We start from the raw sequence: 20,223 nt of genomic DNA on the forward strand, positions 1-20,223 counted from the left end.
GAGAAGGGTCTGGGTCGGCGGCGAGGAAATCAAGAACAAGTTAATTCAACCAGCAAACGCTACTTCCCGAGTCAAAGCAACGGTTTAGGAGCACCGAGCCCGTGAAGTGTCTGAAATATATACAAACACGTTATGAGAACGCAGGAATGATTGCGGCCGAGGTCACATGACTGCTACTTGCTAGTGCGACTGGGAAATGTAGTCCAGTCCATGCCGGCGACGGGATGAGCGTTGCGAAAAACTCCAGGGCAATGACCAGGCACTACGGAGGGTGAAGCTATGCCGGTAAGGAAAGACGCGAGACATGACACACGCCCACTGCATTGTCCCTCGCCTGGTCAACGTAGCCAAAGGAGGAGGATCCAGCTTCCCTGCAGTTGCAGCACAACATTGGAACATGCTTCCATCTACACTGAGAGCAATGGACTCCTACTGGCCTTTCCGGAAGGCCCTACAGATTTGGCTCTTTGCCTAATTGACAAAGCAAGATGAACGAGAGACTAAACCCATGAGCTACAAGATTTCATGTGTATCTGGTTCCTTTATAGCGCCCTGATGCTCTAGGGCTAAGGCGGCCTGCAAATGTAAAAAAAAGTAGAGTAAATAAATAAATCAATTAAATGGTAAAGGTAAAACTTTGTTCATATTTACATTTATTTGAATAGTTCTATTTAATTAATAAATGGACCTTCTGTGAAAACCTATACATTTCTTGTTCCAATAAGGGAAGGAAGCTGTAGGGAATCAATACCGTTAACTAGCGAGTCACAGTTTCCTAAAAAAGCACTTTGTTAAGTAAATACAAAATTGTGCGCTGCTGAGTTGGGGGGTGGAAAATTCCCCCAAATTAGATGCCGCCTGAATCAAACATTATACGACAGATGTCAGGATTGTTTTTGCTGAGTTAAGCTTTGGGCCACTTTCCAACATCCAATGACGCACATGTTCCAAGTAAGCTGATATTTCTGCAAAATTCTCAGAGGGACTGATTGCAGTCAGCATAAGAAAATGATTGCAAACACAGTGAATCCAGAATTCTTGAATATGAATCAGCAAATAGTGAGCAATAGTACTTAATGCTAACTTTTGCATGTGTCTATTCGGCCAGTTCATGTTGTATGGTTTCACTTTCTGACAAGAAACAATTAGAATGAACACAAAGAATCCCTTCTTCACACACATATGTTCTGGCTCCACAACAAACAGTATGTCCCAGGAAGGTGAAATTAGAGTCAGACATTAATCAAAAAAAGTGCTTTGCAGAAAATAATGAGGTGATGTTCAGAAAACAATACAGGAACACGTGTAACACAGTTCATGGTTGGCAGGTTAAAACAAATCAGTGAAGGAGTCACAAGACATAAAGGACAGTCCAAGAAACTAATCAAACAACTGTCAAAATCAGTGGTGAAGGTTTGTTTCTCTAAGGGAGCTGGGGTTGTTTGGAAATCATGTGCAGGAGGTATGAGAATGAATGTGAGTCTCACGTTTTGCATGCCCTCTGCAGAAACCATTTGAAATAGCAGTACATAGCTATCGCTTACTATGGAAGTCTGGCAGGCCAAACTGTTTTGGGGAAGGTCCCAAGCTTAGCTGATTTCCTTGCATGTGTATATTACATCAGCTGTCATTCATGTATGTTGCTAGTGTTTCCGTTGAGCTGGAAGGTACCTATGAACTCAAAGTGGTCCATTCTGTGCGAATGAGTCCTCACTCACCATTATTGGTGGTGCAATAAGAGGAAAGGCCTTTGGAGGTAGCCCATTGGACATACCCATAATGTCATCATTATCTAAAAAAAAGCGGCTTGATCTAAACTGGCCATGCTGCAGACTAGGCACAACCTTCGTCTGCTTTTGACAGTGAAGACCAATGATGTGCTACTGCCTAAAAAACTGGACAATTGCAAATGGACCTGTCACTTAATTTTGCATTCTGATATGCTATCTGATAATCCTGTGCCCTTTGTGATAGTTATCATGCTGTCATGCTTGCGCCATGGGCGCATCCATTTACGCTCTATATGGACTATTTGCTTATCATTTATTAACAACAGACTCCAACAAACTACGTATACCACAATGCACCTGGCTACAAACATCGATTCCTGGCTGTTCCTATTTGTCATCAAAAGAACTACACCCCCCAGAAGCCCTAGGGACTTGCCCTGCTTCCACCAGCCTAGGAACAGAAAGGGAGGTGGCCGATTGCCTGCAGGTGCGCTTAGCCAGGTGCTACCAATTAGCCTGCCTCTGTGCTGGGCTAGGCAGTATATAAGGCTGCTGTCTGCAGTGGCTCAGCCTCTTGCATTGAGAGTCCTTCCTCCACCTTTCGCGTCTGTCTTCGGATCCTTGTATGCTGTTTACCCTCACTCCTGCTTGGACCCTGCCTTGCAGCTTGTTACATCCCGCTGCCTACAACCCTAGCCTTTTGGGCTCCCTGCCTTGTTGCTTGCTCCACCCTGCTGCCTCCAGCCATTGCCTTCCAGGCTCCCTGCCTCTCAGCCCTGCTCCTCTGGGCTCTCCTCACTACAGCTGATCATGCTCTGCTGCCTTCCAGTCTCTGCCCTTGCCCTGCCGGGCTCTCCACATTGCAGCGGATCACGCTCTGCTGTCTTCCAGCCTTCGCCCTTGCCCTGCCGGGCTCTCCACATTGCAGCGGATCACGCTCTGCTGCCTTCCAGCCTTAGCCCTTGTCTTCTGGGCTCCCTGCTCTGCAGCCTTCCTCACTCCGGCTGCCGTAGCCCTTGTCCTCTGGGCTCCCTGCTCTACAGCCTGCCTCACTCCGGCTGTCTTTGCCCTTGTCCTCTGGGCTCCCTGCTCTACAGCCTACCTTTCTCCGGCTGCCTACAGCCCTTGTCCTCTGGGCTTCCTACTTGCAGCTTATCACGCTCCGCTGCCTACCCACTACCTTTTTTCCCGCTGGGTCCTCGGCCTAGCAGCCCTCTACAGTCCTCTGCAACCTTCTACGTTCGGCGGCCCTGCCCCTCAGGGTTCACTCCTTACTGCCCGGTCCTTCTGGGATCCTTGCCGTGCAGTCTGCTTTACTCTGTTGCCCTAAGCCCTTTTCCTCTGAGATTTCTACCTTACAGTCCCACTCCTGTGGGCTTACTCATTGCCTTCCTGCTCCTCTGAGCTCTCCACCTACCCTTCTGTCCTCTGCCATCATATCCTGTTACTCGACTTTCCCTTCATATCCTTCTGCTAGTTTGCTATCATCTCCTTTCCTGGATTTGTCTGTTGTATCTTCTCTTGTACTGTTTGTAGACCCTTTTGTACAGAGCTTGTCTGCTGGTTCCCATCAGTCAACCTCTGCCCCTTCCCTTGTCTCGTTTCTACATCACAGACACCCATAGCTACTGTTCCAAGTCATGAGCAAATAGCGTGGGCCTCTGTTATAGCAAACTGTGCAGAAGGCTAGAGTATTTCCAAGGTTCGTGGAATACTCTTTTCCTATATCTGCATACACCCCAAGAGGGTATTCATTCTGTATCCTTTCCCTTGCTACTCTTGCCTACTCTTCGCTCCCTTTCCTTTCCGCTGTGTGTGTTCCTATCTGTCCACTTTATTTGGCACAACCACCCAAACCCTTTCTGGGTGTCCTGTGCCGCTCTTAATAGAGTGCCATCCTTGACAGAATGCAAGAGCAAAAAATTTCTTATTCCATTGGCCGGAAGGGCACACACAGACCAAAGATGCTTTCCTTTCGAGTTAAGAAACCTTTGCATAAACCTATGGTTTCCCTAAGGACAGCAAACAAGAAACTTAGTCTAAAGGACAGTCTCGCCTTAATAAACAAAGATTTACAAGCACGGTACTATACTCACTGGCTAGCTGACCCTTCTTCCATGTACAATTATTATGACATTTGCGACTATGATCCGCAGTCCTTATCTGTTGCAGAGCTACAGCAAGATAATGAATTCTTACAGATCTTGTTAGACCAAACAGTCGAAAACTCTCCTGCGTCTTCTGACAAGCCTTCTAACACTGCAACAGCTAAGGACATATCACTCATTGTGAGAGAATCTAAACCAGAATACGCTGTTGCCAGTGTGATTTGCACAAGATCAGCTTGGCAAGCTCCCCAGAATGCTGGAAACCCTTATTCGACAGGACAAGGCAGTCATTATCCTGAGGTTTGTGCATCTGGTTCTGGGTACAAAAGACCTATGCTAACCATTGGTTGTCTTAATACTTCCACAGTATCTACTAACCATAATAACCCTAAGGTCAGTCTTCCCATTGCTACAACGAAATTTTCTGTCACACCAGCTTCTGAAGCTTTAGATCTAACTAATGATACTTACCTGCTACACAAACAACTCCTACGACTTAAAAGAAAGACCGAAGACCTCTATGATGACTTTGTTTTTTTGTATTATAAGAATCTTATGAAGGGACACAAGTCACCAGACCTTCTGACACTCTGTCCAACACCTGACATCTTATCTCTTGAGATCGACATGATAAGGCCTGGAATTGCCATGCAGAAAAGTATACAGACTTTTACCAGCAGATGGAAGACCTACATATAGCATATGTATCCCTTCTAGAGATTGACACAGCTCTTTCACCTTCCAGTCGCAGAAACTCAGGTTGTTGTACTGATAGAAAAGAATTAACTCCTCTGGTGGGTCAAATCACGCACACAGCCATTACACCACAAAACAAGGATGGTTCCACCCTCACCCTTGCCTTTCGTCCAGTACTCACACTTACATCTTCTTCTGAAATGACAATGGCAGCTGAAGAGACTGGCGCAGTTCACACCGAGCATACTGAAGTGGCAAGCGGGGCTTGCCCAAGTGTGGCGGTGCTATCAGACAACACTCTCGAGCAATTAACATCTTCCGTTTCTTCGATACCCCTTGAATCGCCAGTGGTTGTGGTACCCGATCTAGCAGTAGTTGCAACACCTGAACTGTCTGTAGCTGCTACAGCACCCGAACCTCCAACTGCAATTCATGATCTTCCTGCTGCGGTGGTTCTTAAACTCCCTGTCACATTTGAGACTCCTGAAGTCCCTGCTGCAAATCTTGAGGTTGCTATAGCTACTGCTAATTCTGATGCTTCCGATGCCCAGATTTCTACTTCCTTCGCAGCTGTGCTCGCTGCAGCAGAATCCTCTGCTACACAACCTGATCCCGCAGCACCTTCTCTTCCTGATCCTACACCTGCCATGCTAACTGTTGCAAAGTCAGTGAAGGGTTTTCCTGTTAAGACTATTGCTCCAGTTGTTCCTGCTGGTGTAACTATAGCACTAAGACTGTCAGACTCTACTCTACCAGTCTCAGGTGCTTTCCAGCCCGCTGACTCTCTCATGGCACCCACAGACCCAGTCGCGATAGCATCGATACTCTCTACAGCCATTCAAGATCTCACCGCTGCTGTAACCTCTGAACTGTCTACTAATCCTGGGGAAACCGCCACTGTGACTCCTGAACTCTCTGCGGCTAACCCTAACGTTGTCATTGCTGCTCCGGATGTCTTGGAAACCCTTCCTAAAGCTACCAACTCTGCAGTACCTATGGCTCCACTTTCCAGCATCATACTGTTGCCCGTCAAAGCAAAATCTATCATGGAGCCTGCAGCAGTTTTTCGCAGTTCCTCTCTTCATGCACACACAGTTGGCGTTTGTGATCCAAAGACTTCGTCTTTTCTGATTTCAACATCTAAAGTTCAGAACATTGGTACTGTCTCCATCATTCAAGACTCTCACCTTGTAACCCGTTTCTGGTGCTTGATGATGTGCTTTTTCGGATTAAGACTCTGGTACGATGTGACAGACATTCTTCCTCTAGGTCGGTCTTCAGGGAGCCTGGAGAGGGGCCTGGAGAGGGGCATACTGTCATGCTTGCGCCATGGGCGCATCCATTTACGCTCTATATGGACTATTTGCTTATCATTTATTAACAACAGACTCCAACAAACTACGTATACCACAATGCACCTGGCTACAAACATCGATTCCTGGCTGTTCCTATTTGTCATCAAAAGAACTACACCCCCCAGAAGCCCTAGGGACTTGCCCTGCTTCCACCAGCCTAGGAACAGAAAGGGAGGTGGCCGATTGCCTGCAGGTGCGCTTAGCCAGGTGCTACCAATTAGCCTGCCTCTGTGCTGGGCTAGGCAGTATATAAGGCTGATGTCTGCAGTGGCTCAGCCTCTTGCATTGAGAGTCCTTCCTCCACCTTTCGCGTCTGTCTTCGGATCCTTGTATGCTGTTTACCCTCACTCCTGCTTGGACCCTGCCTTGCAGCTTGTTACACCCCGCTGCCTACAACCCTAGCCTTTTGGGCTCCCTGCCTTGTTGCTTGCTCCACCCTGCTGCCTCCAGCCATTGCCTTCCAGGCTCCCTGCCTCTCAGCCCTGCTCCTCTGGGCTCTCCTCACTACAGCTGATCATGCTCTGCTACCTTCCAGTCTCCGCCCTTGCCCTGCCGGGCTCTCCACATTGCAGCGGCTCACGCTCTGCTGTCTTCCAGCCTTCGCCCTTGCCCTGCCGGGCTCTCCACATTGCAGCGGATCACACTCTGCTGCCTTCCAGCCTTAGCCCTTGTCTTCTGGGCTCCCTGCTCTACAGCCTGCCTCACTCCGGCTGTCTTTGCCCTTGTCCTCTGGGCTCCCTGCTCTACAGCCTACCTTTCTCCGGCTGCCTACAGCCCTTGTCCTCTGGGCTTCCTACTTGCAGCTTATCACGCTCCGCTGCCTACCCACTACCTTTTTTCCCGCTGGGTCCTCGGCCTAGCAGCCCTCTACAGTCCTCTGCAACCTTCTACGTTCGGCGGCCCTGCCCCTCAGGGTTCACTCCTTACTGCCCGGCCCTTCTGGGATCCTTGCCGTGCAGTCTGCTTTACTCTGTTGCCCTAAGCCCTTTTCCTCTGAGATTTCTACTTTACAGTCCCACCCCTGTGGGCTTACTCATTGCCTTCCTGCTCCTCTGAGCTCTCCACCTACCCTTCTGTCCTCTGCCATCATATCCTGTTACTCGACTTTCCCTTCATATCCTTCTGCTAGTTTGCTATCATCTCCTTTCCTGGATTTGTCTGTTGTATCTTCTCTTGTACTGTTTGTAGACCCTTTTGTACAGAGCTTGTCTGCTGGTTCCCATCAGTCAACCTCTGCCCCTTCCCTTGTCTCGTTTCTACATCACAGACACCCATAGCTACTGTTCCAAGTCATGAGCAAATAGCGTGGGCCTCTGTTATAGCAAACTGTGCAGAAGGCTAGAGTATTTCCAAGGTTCGTGGAATACTCTTTTCCTATATCTGCATACACCCCAAGAGGGTATTCATTCTGTATCCTTTCCCTTGCTACTCTTGCCTACTCTTCGCTCCCTTTCCTTTCCGCTGTGTGTGTTCCTATCTGTCCACTTTATTTGGCACAACCACCCAAACCCTTTCTGGGTGTCCTGTGCCGCTCTTAATAGAGTGCCATCCTTGACACATGCACCTTGGAAATGGCGTTAATGGTGAGCAGCTTTTGTGCCATAGAATCCTGTCTTCTTGCGGAGGAGAGCTGTGTCTTCTCCATGCATTGGGTTACCTGTAGTTTTTCAATCTTTGTACATGTGGGTTTATGCATTTTTTGCCATGCCCTGACTATGCCATGCAGGTCCTTGTCAGCCGATGGTGTACTTCTTTTGCGTTTGTTACAGACTTGATGGTCGTGCAGAGTAAGGATACCTCCGTCCCCAAGTACCGCACAGACAACACCAGAAATACTGCCTGTGTGGTCTTTGAGGCCACAGGTGAAGTGGTTCGTAGGCCTGGATTCGGGAACAGCCGGAAAAGGACCCCTCGAATGCTGTAAGGCAATAGGTTATAGGATAAGCACAGAGCAGTTGGCAAGAGTAGAACCCCAGGAAAATGATCCTAAATGGCTTACCTAACTGGCAAAGATGTTCATTGACAGCAGAAAGGCGTTGGGGGTCCCCAAGTGGTGGAGGGCGGATGTTGGGTATGCAGACAGGCAAGCGCTCAGCATGAAGGCCAGAGGCCAGAATCCAGGGCAAGAAACGAAATCCGTAAGGCAAACCAGGGACAGTCCAAGGGTCAGGCAGCGAGAAAACAGTTCCAAAACGAGGTAACAAGAGGCAAAGGCACTAGGAATCCAATGTAGCAAAGGTAGTCCGGCAACTGGTGATCCAATGTCAATACTTGGGCAAGGCAAAGGCAATCCGTGGTACCAAAAACGTGGTCGAGAATATCCGTAGAGTCAGTAGCAGAACGAGCGTCACGAAATCCAGGTGGAAACAGTTGTGAAGCGACGCTCATTGACTTCCGGACTCCTTTATCCAATGACGGCATATCATGTGATGGGGAATGACAGTAATCATGTGATACAGGAGTATTGCTGCACTGGAGAGTCACGTGACGCGCGGATCCTCCGAGGTCCATTCAGGGCACCCTGGTGACATGGAAGCCTCCAGTGTAGCTGCCAGGAGCGGGAGGGAAGGTAAGTGCCAGGTGTATGAGTAAACCCCCGGGTATGACGATTGAATGGGCGCCTGAACCTGCGTGCAATCGGATGTGTATGTGAGCGAGTGGGACGGCAAGAGGCCGAAGGTGGGGGCGTGGCACCCGCAGAGGGGTTGTTAGGTGTAGGAGACGTAACAGAGTCCCCCCTCAACGGCCCACGACCTCGTGGGCAGGCAGGGCAGTCCCTATGAAATCGAGCAACAAGGAGAGGGGCATGGACATCAGAGGAGGGAACCCAGGAGCGATCCTCAGGGCCATAACCCACCCAGTCAACGAGATACTGAAGGTGCCCCCTGTGAAGGCGAGAACCCATGATGGCATTGACCTCGAACTCATCAGGAGTGGACAGTGAAACGGGAGCAGGAGGAGTAGTGATACGGGTAGGAGCAAGGCAGGGCTTGAGAAGGGAAGTATGAAAAACCGGGTGCAGCCGCCAGGCAGAAGGGACCCCAAGGCGAAAAGCAACAGGGTTCAGGACGCGAGTGATTCTGTAGGGACCAATAAAGCGAGGCAACAGTTTGCGACAACCGGGGATGCGTAAATGCCGGGTCGACAACCATACCCGATCACCCACGTGATAATCAGGGGCCGCTGTCCGCTTCCTATCAGCCTTTGATTTCATAACTGCCTGTGCCTCATGAAGATGGACAAGGGTTTGAGCATGGACATCGGCCAGATCGCGAACACAGGCATTAGCAGCAGGAGTGGCAGAAGTGAAGTCAGGTAATGGGAGAGTGCGGGGATGCTGACCGTACATAGAATAAAAGGGAGAGAAACCCGTAGCAGAATGTCGGGCATTATTATATGCAAACTCAGCGAGATGGAGTAGGTTAAACCAGGAATCCTGATACTGGAGGGTCAAACAACGCAGGTACTGTTCCAGGGCCTGGTTTACTCTCTCCGTCTGCCCATCGCTTTCTGGGTGATAGGCAGAAGAATAGTGGGCATCAATGCCTAAGAGCTTGGTGAGGGCACGCCAGAAGCAGGAAGTAAACTGTGACCCACGATCCGATACAATGACCTGCGGAAGACCGAAAAGACAAAAAACAGCCTTAAAGAACAGACGGGCAAGGGTCGGGGCTGAGGGAATGCCAGTACAAGGGATGAAGCGGCCCATTTTGGTGTAGGAATCTACTATAACCCATATGGTATCATAGCCCTGTCTGCGTGGTAGGTCTGTGATAAGATCCATGGAGATGGTATGCCAAGGCCTGGGGGGAACAGGTAGTGGTTGGAGTAACCCCAAGGGACGTCCTCTGCGAGCCTTACACTGAGCACATACTGAGCAGGTGTTGACATAGTTATCTATGTCTCGTCTCATGGATGGCCACCAACACCATCGGTGTAACAACTCATGAGTATGTTGCTGTCCTGGGTGGCCGTTGATAGCCGCGTCGTGGGACCAAGCAAGCGCCTGATTGCGGACGTCGCTCGTGGGAAGGTACAATCTACCCTGGACGAATGGCAACCCCTCCTGAAGGACAATATCCCATTCATTGAGTATGTGTGGATGTTGGGAAACCCATTGCTTGATGGCCGTAAGCATGGGTGGGGATGGTGTACATAGACATATGACATGGCCCTTTCCTAAAACCGTGTCTGGGAACAGTGGCAGCGTTTCCCCCCCAGGGGAGCGTGAAAGAGCGTCAGCTTTGCCATGGACTGAACCCGGCCTGTGCTTAACCACAAAGTCAAAAGCAGCAAAGAACAGGTGCCAACGCACCTGTCTGCTATTTGCGCATTTAAGCGAGGCCAAGTCCTGGAGGTTCTTATGGTCTGTGTACACTATCGTCTGGTGCCTTGCCCCCATGAGGTGGTGCCGCCATACCTGGAGGGCATCCTTTATGGCCAAGAGTTCCTTCTCGGTCACCGTGTAGTGGGATTCGGCTGCGGAGAACTTCCGTGAATGGTAAGCAACCGGATGTAAACAGCCCGTGGCAGGGCATGGTTGGGACAGCACAGCACCTAGGGCAAACGAAGAGGCATCTGCTTCTAGTACATACGGTAGATCTGGGTCGGGGTGCTGCAACACAGGGTCTGAGACAAACCTAGATTTGAGTGTGTCAAACGCCAACTGGTGTATGGAGGTCCAGACAAAGGGGACAAGAGGGCTAGTTAACGCTGTCAAGGGAGATACAATGGAAGAAAAGCCAATTATAAATCGTCGGTAAAAATTAGCAAAGCCGATAAAAGATTGTAATTGTTTGGTGTTGCCAGGGATTGGCCATTCCGTGACAGCACGGACCTTGGATTGATTCATCGATAGCCCCCCAGGAGAAATGTGGAAACCCAGGAAGTCCACCTCTCTCACATGGAACGAGCATTTTTCGGGTTTGGCAAACAATGCATTCTTCTTTAGGCGTGATAGGACTTCCCTGACATGAGAGACATGGTCCTCCAAAGAGGAAGAAAAAATCAGGATGTCGTCTAGATAGACCACCACATACGTATCCAAGACATCAGAAAAGATGTCATCGATGAAACGTTGGAACGTTGCAGGTGCATTGCAAAGCCCGAAGGGCATCACGGTGTACTCGAACAACCCCTGTCGGGAACAAAACGCGGTTTTCCATTCGTCACCGCGTCGTATTCGGACCAGGTTATTTGCCCCTCTTAGGTCTAGTTTGGTATAGATCGATGCCTTAGTCAGCCTATCCAGGAGCGTGGAAATAAGAGGGATAGGATATCTGTTCTTTATTGTGATGGAATTCAATCGCCTGTAATCCACGCATGGGCGCAAATCCCCCTCTTTCTTTGGTACAAAGAATATAGGACTAGCAGCCGGAGAGCAGGACGGCCGGATATGACCTAAACGCAATGCCTGTTGTATATAGTCCTTTAGGGTTTGTTCCTCGGAAGGTGATAGCGAGTAAACCCTTCCCTTGGGTATGGGAGCTTCTGGAAGGAGGTCGATAGGGCAATCATAGGGCCTATGTGGAGGTAGGCCTTCCGCTACGGTCTTATCAAAAACCATGTGGTAATCTTGGTATTCCTTGGGAATGCCTGCCATAACGGCTCCCACGGTGTGTGCTGACGTACCGTCAGGTGTCGTGTCGCTGATGTGGGAGGAAGCCATGGCGCCGAGAACAGAGGCAGGAGATGAGGGTGACTCGGGTTCTATGAGGCAGAAATGTTGGCATTCTTCTGACTCAAATAGCACTTGTCCCGTACCCCAGTTGATTAACGGGTTATGGTGTTTCAACCAGGGTATTCCCAATATGACCCCGAACTGGGGTGTGGTAATGAGGTCGAACGACAAGTTTTCCTTGTGGGTACCTTGTATGACCACCTCCAAAGGTGCGGTTTGATGCTTAATCGGGCCGGAGGCTAAAGAAGTGCCATCAACAGCCTGTACCGGTTCGGGATGATCCTTTTGGATCAGAGGTAGGTTAAGACGATGCGCTAGCGCAATGTCCATAAAACAACCCGTGGCTCCGGAATCTATCACTATCTGAACAGCGTGAATGATGTCTCTAGTGGGTTTCAATAGGGCTTGTACTGTAACAGGTCTGATAGGACCAAATGCAGGGACAGCGGGGGTCGTGAAAGGGCTCGCCGGTGCCTCCGGTATCATGGGCGAGCCTTCTGAAAACCCGGCCTGTTTCTCGGTCGGCGGGGGCATTCTTTTACATAATGTCCGTTCAGACCACAATAAAAACAAGAATTGTTGGTTCCTCGGCGTTCACGTTCTGACTGTGTTATGGGACTGCGGATTCCGCCTATTTGCATGGGCTCGGAACCGCCAGAAGTTGGCGCTGGAGATGGCTGCCCAAACGTGGATTCCATCCTTCGTTCGGATTTGCGGGCGTCCACCTGTAGGGCAAGGTCTACAAGGTCTGTGAAAACAGAAGGAAGAGCAGGGACCACTGAAAGGGCGTCCTTCATAGCACCACTGAGTCCTCGGTAGAACACAATCGCCTTCTTTTCCTCAGGCCAAGAGGTTTCAGCGGCGAGTTGGTTATACCGGGTGATGTACTCAATTAATGTTTGTTTACCCTGTGTAAGGTCCAATAGTTCCAGGTCCCTTGCCTGGGCCTTATAGCGGGTATCAAACACTTTAGCCATCTCCGTGACCAGAAGCTCAAAATCATACAATACAGGATGGTTGCCCTCCAAGAACGGATTTGCCCAAGTGGCCGCTATGCCTGATAGATGAGATAAGAGAAAAGTGGCTTTCGTAACTGAATCAGGGAAGGCCTGAGGTCTGCACAAGAAATGGAGTCTGCATTGATTTATGAAGGTGCAGTAGGTCTGTGGGTCTCCCTGAAAGCGTTCTGGGGCAGCAAGAGGAGAGGAGGTTGGGATCAATACAGGGGCAGGAGCGGGAGCAGGTGTAGCCTGGACTGGAGGGGTGGCATCCCTAAACTCGATGTCCGCAGACGGGGAATGATGTGCGCTTTGTAGGAGGTCTAGGCGGTGGTGAATGGCGGCTGTGGCCATGTCAGTCCTAAGAGCCGCTACGGCCTGCATTAAAGCGGTCACGGGGTCCCCGGCGGAGGAATCCATACTCCGACGACAAGGGCTTCACAATCTGTTACAGACTTGATGGTCGTGCAGAGTAAGGATACCTCCGTCCCCAAGTACCGCACAGACAACACCAGAAATACTGCCTGTGTGGTCTTTGAGGCCACAGGTGAAGTGGTTCGTAGGCCTGGATTCGGGAACAGCCGGAAAAGGACCCCTCGAACGCTGTAAGGCAATAGGTTATAGGATAAGCACAGAGCAGTTGGCAAGAGTAGAACCCCAGGAAAATGATCCTAAATGGCTTACCTAACTGGCAAAGATGTTCAATGACAGCAGAAAGGCGTTGGGGGTCCCCAAGTGGTGGAGGGCGGATGTTGGGTATGCAGACAGGCAAGCGCTCAGCATGAAGGCCAGAGGCCAGAATCCAGGGCAAGAAACGAAATCCGTAAGGCAAACCAGGGACAGTCCAAGGGTCAGGCAGCGAGAAAACAGTTCCAAAACGAGGTAACAAGAGGCAAAGGCACTAGGAATCCAATGTAGCAAAGGTAGTCCGGCAACTGGTGATCCAATGTCAATACTTGAGCAAGGCAAAGGCAATCCGTGGTACCAAAAACGTGGTCGAGAATATCCGTAGAGTCAGTAGCAGAACGAGCGTCACGAAATCCAGGTGGAAACAGTTGTGAAGCGACGCTCATTGACTTCCGGACTCCTTTATCCAATGACGGCATATCACGTGATGGGGAATGACAGTAATCACGTGATACGGGAGTATTGCTGCACTGGAGAGTCACGTGACGCGCGGATCCTCCGAGGTCCATTCAGGGCACCCTGGTGACATGGAAGCCTCCAGTGTAGCTGCCAGGAGCGGGAGGGAAGGTAAGTGCCAGGTGTATGAGTAAACCCCCGGGTATGACGATTGAATGGGCGCCTGAACCTGCGTGCAATCGGATGTGTATGTGAGCGAGTGGGACGGCAAGAGGCCGAAGGTGGGGGCGTGGCACCTGCAGAGGGGTTGTTAGGTGTAGGAGACGTAACAGCGTTGCATCAGAGGGCAGTTCCTTCATGCCCAGGGCAGTGTCAGGGCATGTATTAGATTGCCAATACATTGGTGACCCGCACAGTCCTTCCTTACCTTCTCACTTGTGAACCCTCTAAGAGTTGTTTGAAGGTGTTTCTAGTTACCAAAGATCCGGGTTCGGGGCTCAATATTGGTCTCCATGTATGCCAGAAGAGTAGTTTTTCAAAGGTCGAACCTGGTGAACAAGTCCAACAGTGGGTCACGGTCAGGCCTGCATCACAGATCACAAGTAGGCTTAGGATTTGTGGTTGTTTTCTGTTCCGGTACACCTCTTCCCATGCCTAGGTGTGCGGCACTAATGTGGCATGCGTATACTCTAGAGCTGAAATGACGTTAGGGAAGTGGGCAGCTGCAGAGAATTGTCCCGTTGTCGCATTTACTTCTGCATGAGTGGTGGGCAGGGAGATGTGCTGGAGTACATGATGCATGAGCATGATGTTCAGTAATTAAGCAAGCACTATTGAAAAGGTGGGCTGTGCCGTGCCATTCAGCATGCTTACAGTGTGCTGAGAATTGCCTGTGCTGAAAAGGTGCAGGACTGACACAAGATTCTGCTGTGGTGGGATGGCTGTTATTTTGTTTATCATACTTTCTAAAGCTGACTTCTAGTAGCTCAGCTTTGGTCTCTGTGTTAAGGACGTACCCCGTGGACAAGGCAGTCATGAGGTGTTCATGTACGGCACCTGAGGGGGACACATGAGGACATCCTACTTCTTAATTATTGAATACATTTCTTCCTAGATGCTTTGAAGCACTCAAAAAGCCAAGAAGAAATGTTAGCCTTACACCCTTCTTGCGACACAGCAGTTTAGCTATGAGGAAGGCTGGGTTGTTGGAAATTCAATCCCCTTAAGCTGAAACTCGAGTTGGTTATGAAGACTCCGATAATGGACTCCAGTAATTTATCATTATGACTCCTTTCCTTTAGATTTGTACAGCCTTCGGTGCAGTGCATCTCTGCTGCCAGGCTTTATTTGAATAATGTAACCCTGGAAAATTATTCCTATCAGGAATTGCTATATTAAATGACTCAAGGAAACGTTTTTTTTGTTTTGTTGGCAGAAGCATACAAAAAACACACACATCAGGGTGAATATTTACATGCAATAAGTACATACAACGACACGGTAATATAAGAAGGTCATCCTGCCGAGAGGCAGGCCAGCAAGAAAAATAGGTATTAACATAACACACCGCTACCATGGAGTCGCAGCTCATTGGCCCACAGATGAGCCGCTCTCAGACGCACTCACTTCCTGAATGTTAAGGTGACTGTTGAATGCATTCCAAATGTTCTTGGGGCGAGAACGTGGTGGGAGCATCTCAAGATATTCCTCCTCACAGGGGCCAGGTAAGCAAGTTCAATCATTTCTGAAAAGTGGGGGTAGAGGGGTTCTTCCAGTTTTGAAGTATACACTTCTTGGCGACCATGCAGCTTATATTTAGAAATTTAGCCATGCCCTTAGCGTTCTTAGCATTCCAAACCCCAAACAGCGCTCCCAAGGGGTCTGGGTCCATAACACACTCGCTAATCTCCGACAAAGTCGTTAGTATTCTTTCCCAAAATTCTCCCAGTTTATGGCATGTCCAAAACATATGTAGATGGTCTACATTTTCCATATTACAGCGGGGGCAAGCGTGCAAGCCAGTGTTAGCAAATTTGGAGATCTTATGGGGGGGTGTAATACAGCCTACTTAGCAATTTAAATTGCATGGCGCGGTATCTGAAGTTGAAGGAGACTTTGCTGGTGTGCGAGCACATTTCCCCCCACAGATGATCGGAGACTTCAAGGCCCAGTTCCTCCGCCCACTCGCCCCGTGCCCTATAGGGTTGGGATGGGGTGTTTATTAGTAGCACCTTATACAGTGCGGACACAATGCCACGGGCGCCTCCTGAGTTAGCGATATAAGCAATCCCTGGGGAGTCGGGGGGCTCATCTGGGGAGTCGGGACATGCAGCACGAAAAGCAGCTGGAAGTCTATAGTATTGCAGGAGTTCTAGGGCCGACCCTGAGTAACCAGGCTTCCATGTCTGTGGATTAATAGATTGCCCGTCAGGGTAAAAGTCTGTTAGAGCCCGATAACCCAGATTGCCCCAGTGTTGCGAAAGGGCCACGTTGTGTGAAGACTCTAGCCCGGGGAACCCCCATACAGGGAGCCACTTGTAGTAGGGATGCTGATCCGCTGTCAACCCAAAGAGTCAGTCCCATGCATGTATGCTAGTGCCGACTGGATCTATGGGGGAATCCGGGATGTATTGTCGGTGTAAAATTAGAGTCATTACATTAACATTATCGGCCACAAGTATTTTCAGTTTGACATGTGGGCGGGAGGGGTCCCAGGGAACCAATGGGAGGCGTATTGGGCCTGTGCCGCCAACCAGTACTGCTTCAGATCAGGGGCGGTGAAACCTCCTCTATCATAAGGAAGGGTCATATCAGACCATTTCTTGCGTACGGCACCGGAATGCCACAAAAACTGAGCGCACATTTTGTGTAGTTTCGCAAAGTATGTTTCCACTGGCCAGATGGGTATGTTAGAGAAAGTGTATAGGAACTTAGGTAGTAGCACCATCTTAATGAGTGAGAGCTTACCAGCAAGTGACAACGGGAGGCAGCGCCAGCGGGTCTTTTTGGTTTAAGCGAGTAGTGATACCGCCATGTAATTGTTGGCAAGGAGAGCGTCCTTAGTGAGGGATACATTTACCCCCAAGTATTTGATCCCAGTGGGAGACCAGCGGAGTGGGTATTCCGTGGCTGGTTGTTGGGTGGAGCTAGTGAGTGGGAGGATCTCAGATTTGGTATAGTTAATTGTAAATCCTGAGTGAGTGCCGATTCGTGTGATGTCTCGCAATATTGGGTGTAGGTGGGTGGAAGGGTCTCTTATGTACAGTAATACATCATCCGCGTATAGGGATATGATCTCAGGAGTGTCTTTATTCCCCCGATGGGCGTGGTATGTTCTGATGTGGTCCGCCATGGGCTCTATTGCTAGGGCGAAGAGGATAGGGGAGAATGGGCAGCCCTGGCGGGTGCCTCTGGAGACCGGGATCAAGGCGATGTTAAGGAGTTGACCTGTACCCTGGCAACCGGGGAGGTGTATAGCAATTTCATATAATTGATCATATTGGGGCCTACACCCATCGTTTCCAGAACCATCCACATGTATTTCCAGGATACCATGTCAAACGCCTTTTGGGCATCCAAAGTGACTGCAACCGCATTCGAGCCCTGGTCTATCTGTGACATAACGTTAAGTAATCGCCTGATGTTATGGGAGGTGGATCTTCCAGGTACGAAGTCTGCCTGATCCTCGTGGACCATATAAGTCATCACTGGAAGAAAGCAGGTCGCTATTACTTTAGCAAAAACCTTTGCATCAAGAATCATCAGTGAGAGGGGTCAGTAGGATCCGCATTCCTCGCTGGGCTTGCCGAGTTTAAGTAGTACCATTATTACAGCTTCGCGCAAAGTTGGGGGAGGGCAGAAGCATGAAGGGACTCCTCCCACACCTCTAGGAGCCTAGGGGCCAGTATGGCAATGTGTTACTGATAAAATGCAGCTGTGAGACCATCAGGACCTGGGGCCCTGCCCTTGGAGAGATCTGAGATGGCGTAAACTATCTCGTCGAGTCGGAGCGGGGTGTCTAGTTGGTCCCTGGTTGCAGATGAGATACTAGTTGTGGATATGCGGTCAAGGAGATCCCTCATAGACTGTTTGCTATGTTCAGGGGATTGGGAATGGAGGTTCGTGTAGAACTTGGTGAAGATGTCGAGTATCTGCTGGTCAGATTATTGTGTGGTGCCCTGTTCATCTTTGATGCCGGTGATCTGGCTCTGTCCCCATTCCCCCATTGTCAGGGTAGCCAGTGTTCTACCGGGTCTGTCACCCTCCCCATACCTCCGGGCAGCAAGCGGGAGGCTGAAATATTGGATTCCCCTGGTAGCGTGCAAATTAAATAGCTGAAGTTCCTCACTAATTTGGGCCACAGAAGCAGGATCGGCTGATGTTGTGCATTGCCGTTCCAGATCACATAATCTGGATTCCGAGCGGCTGAGGTCGGCCCTAATGGTCTTTAGTACCCCGGCTTCCTTGGATATGGACATACCTCTAATATAAGCCTTAAAGGCATCCCAGCGTACTCCCATGGTGGTGGCTTGAGGGATGTTATGATCAAAAAAAGACCTAATGTCCGCAAGGATATCAGCTTTAAACACAATGTCTCGCAGTGCGGCGGATTTAAATCGCCAAGTATTGAATGTTGGAGTGGGGGTTCCCAAGTCCACCGCCAGGGTGATTGGAGCATGGTCCAAAAGAGTGCGGGTCAGTATCTGTGCTGCCACAACCCTCCTCATTATTTCACTTGACACCAAGAATAGGTCAATTCTGGAGGAGCTATCGTGTACGGAGGAGTAGTGGGTGTATTCATGTGACCGTGGATGTAGAAGTCTCCAGGAGTCACGAATGTCAAGGGTTTGGGAGTGTGTCAATAGCCAGCGGGCAGCGCCAGACAGCGGCCTGGGCGCTATCCCTGTTCTGTTGAAGTTAGTATCAAGTATGACGTTCATATCTCCTCCCCAGATAATATGGATTCCCACATAACCCAAAGGTATGGAGACCACACTATCCACAAAATCAGGGTTATCCACATTAGGACCATATGTGTTTACCAAGAGGTATTCTCTGTCAATGATTGTGCAGTGCAAGATGACGTATCGGCCCTCGGGGTCAATGTAATTCTTGTGCATTACGAATTTAATGGATTTATGGATCATTGTTAGAACACCTCTGGCCCGGGTGGAGTAGGAGGTGTAATACCTGTTTGGTTCCCAGAACGTCACCATCTTCTTTGCGAGGGGGCCCTCGGAGTGTGTTTCCTGTAGGAGTAGTATCCTGCAGCCGTGTCTGTGAGCATAGGCCATAATCTTGCGGGCTTTGGTGTGATTACTGAGGCCCCGGACATTCCAGGAAATTATGGTAGTGGGCATTTTAGAAGTCTAGGGCACATCCCAGTGTTGGCGATGTTGTACGTGTCTACTGTCAGCGTTTTTAACCCGAGGATACCCCGGTGTAGCATGGTGTGTCTGTCTGCCCCTGCCATTTTTAACATAACCCCCCAACTCAAGTCCGCCCCCCTCACTCACCACCTTCTCCAACTAGGCAGTGTTCCCGTCCGCCCCCCCCCCCCCCAATGAACCGACACTCCCTTGAAAACAGAGGTCAGTGGGCAGGACCCAACATGGGTATGCCCATTTTGAGGCCCAATGGGGGCCAACAATCAGCAACAACCAAATGACAATAATCATTGCAACTGCAGTGAAGCGCGCTGTTGCCGTGAGGTTGACATTTTAAACATGGAAGAGGACAGCATGTGCTGTCCAGCACAGGTTTCTGCGGTGAACGGATCCCATGTCTGGCCCCTGTAAACAGTAAACATATCAAAGTAGAATGAGACTGAAGGATTAATTGGGGCTCGCGGCCGGCTCCAGGCACTGGGAAAGGAGGGTAGTTAGTGTCAATAGTTCAGGAGCCGACCAATGGCCCGAATGCTTGTAATAGGGAGCCATATTTGCTAGGTGAACAATACAACATTGCCATCATCACATTATGAGTCAAGGATCTCCAGATAGAATGTGCATCAACAAGGGAAACAGTTCATGACTAATCATCATTGGCGTGGCCCCCTCCTGGATTATGGAGAGGTATTTGTGACTCAATAAACTTCACTGCTTTGTCTGGGACAGTGAAAAAGTACAGTTTGCCAATGTGGGTGATTTTGAGTCGTGCCGGGAACAAGATGGCATAAGGGACGTTGCGCTCCCTGACCAGTTTTTTGACGCAAGTGACTGACGCCTCTCCTGTTGCACTCCTACTGAGAAATCAGGGAAGATCCTAATAGTGTAGGCATCCAAGCGCAAGTCTCCTTTCTCATGTGATAGGCGAAGAATAAGGTCCCTGTCCCGGTAATTGAGAATTCTGGCGATGATAGGACTGGGGATGTCGCCCGGTTTGGGGCGTGGTGATAAGGCCCGGTGAGCTCGTTCAACTGTGAAGTATGGTGACAGGGCCAGATTACCCAGAAGCTCTTTGAGTAGGTTTTCAACAGCATCCTCCATACGCCCTTTAAGGGCGTTCTCGGGAACCCCAACAATACGCAGGTTATTCCTGCGGGAGTGAGACTCCTAGTCGTCACACTTTGAC

This window comes from Ambystoma mexicanum, chromosome 3p (assembly GCF_040938575.1).
Source record: "Ambystoma mexicanum isolate Mex_15411 chromosome 3p, UKY_AmexF1_1, whole genome shotgun sequence".
NCBI classification, from domain to species: domain Eukaryota; kingdom Metazoa; phylum Chordata; class Amphibia; order Caudata; family Ambystomatidae; genus Ambystoma; species Ambystoma mexicanum.